Consider the following 2025-nt stretch of genomic DNA (forward strand, 5'->3'; position numbering starts at 1 on the left):
AACACATTGCATTACACCAAATACACAACATAATGTTCTTTTTAGCAACATCATATGACCCCTTTAAAAACAGATGAGAAAGCAACTCTAACAAATGGCACAGATGAACCAATGGAACATCTTATAGCTTCTGGATCTGTGACATACGGAGAAAAACAACTCCATGATAAGGATATTGAATGGCCAGAATCAACCCTCTACATTACGAGTAAATCACTCGCATATGCGACTAAATCTTCACTCTGGGTGACTAAATGATGTCTAATATTAGCCAATAGCTAATAAATTCTCAGATTTTCAAAATATGATATTATAATCAAAAACCACTATAATATATAATATAATATAATAAAATAATATTCATGATTTAACTTCCTAGCAAAAACAAATAAAACAGAATATAAGTCAATGCAAATGGTGCAAAGCTACTTTGAAAGGCTTTCAGTGGAATAAGGTGCTTTTTGCAGCCAGATGGTGTAGTTATGACATCTACCGGCAGGGGATAACTAGGCCAAACCTTGACCCCTCAAGATTTGCATATTAAAGTTGCATATGAAAAACAACATTTTGGAGCTTTTTCTGGTTTTCAGGACAAACAAATTACTTCAGAGAATTCTGCCATTATAACATGAGCACGTTCCTCGACTCTCTCCTGTGGGGTGCTTCTATGAATCTGAGAGGCTGACTTAAATAACTTTGGCATACGGCTGCTCTGTTTGGTCTCTGCCAAACACATCCAAGACACACTAACACGTCAAGCAGTCCGTCCATCTGTTAAATATTGTGTGACGGTAAACCTGCTGGAACAATCCATCACCATGTGACACAATTCAGTGATTTGATAATGTCCTGCTGTAATTCCCTCCTACAGAGCAGCAGTAGGCTCCAGGACTACAGAAAGAGATCTGTGAAGTTCTAATTACATGTTGTAAACAAAGGAACAAAAGATATACATAGAAGTAATCATGACAAAAAAAATGCTAAAAAGGAGAATGTGCAAAAATAGCACAAAAACGTAGATTGTTACAAGGCAGCAATGCAAATTAATATTGGTAATATTGCTAACTACTAATGTTCTAGAACAGTGTTTTTCCAATTAACTTATCCGTCAAGCGATCTGTGATATTTTTCAGTTCATTTGAATGGATGCGAAGCGCACCTGTGTTTGTGTATTTGGCGTAACGTAAACTCTAGTGAAGGCGCACGACTTGCCGTCGCTTTCTCTCACACGCGCAAAGAGCGAGAGCGAGCGAGAGTCTTACATAACATGCAGAATTGATGCGCTACATGTAAACGATATACTTTGTTGTATTTTCAGTTATGACATCTACCGGCAGGGGATAACTAGGCCAAACCTTGACCCCTCAAGATTTGCATATTAAAGTTGCATATGAAAAACAACATTTTGGAGCTTTTTCTGGTTTTCAGGACAAACAAATTACTTCAGAGAATTCTGCCATTATAACATGAGCACGTTCCTCGACTCTCTCCTGTGGGGTGCTTCTATGAATCTGAGAGGCTGACTTAAATAACTTTGGCATACGGCTGCTCTGTTTGGTCTCTGCCAAACACATCCAAGACACACTAACACGTCAAGCAGTCCGTCCATCTGTTAAATATTGTGTGACGGTAAACCTGCTGGAACAATCCATCACCATGTGACACAATTCAGTGATTTGATAATGTCCTGCTGTAATTCCCTCCTACAGAGCAGCAGTAGGCTCCAGGACTACAGAAAGAGATCTGTGAAGTTCTAATTACATGTTGTAAACAAAGGAACAAAAGATATACATAGAAGTAATCATGACAAAAAAAATGCTAAAAAGGAGAATGTGCAAAAATAGCACAAAAACGTAGATTGTTACAAGGCAGCAATGCAAATTAATATTGGTAATATTGCTAACTACTAATGTTCTAGAACAGTGTTTTTCCAATTAACTTATAAAATATTTAATTAGAATATTATGGTAAAAAAATATTTTTATTGTAAGATATATATTTTTATATTTCATTCCATTTAATATA

The sequence above is a fragment of the Sinocyclocheilus anshuiensis genome, unplaced genomic scaffold, assembly GCF_001515605.1.
Source record: "Sinocyclocheilus anshuiensis isolate Anshui unplaced genomic scaffold, SAMN03320099.WGS_v1.1 scaffold1294, whole genome shotgun sequence".
NCBI lineage: Eukaryota > Metazoa > Chordata > Actinopteri > Cypriniformes > Cyprinidae > Sinocyclocheilus > Sinocyclocheilus anshuiensis.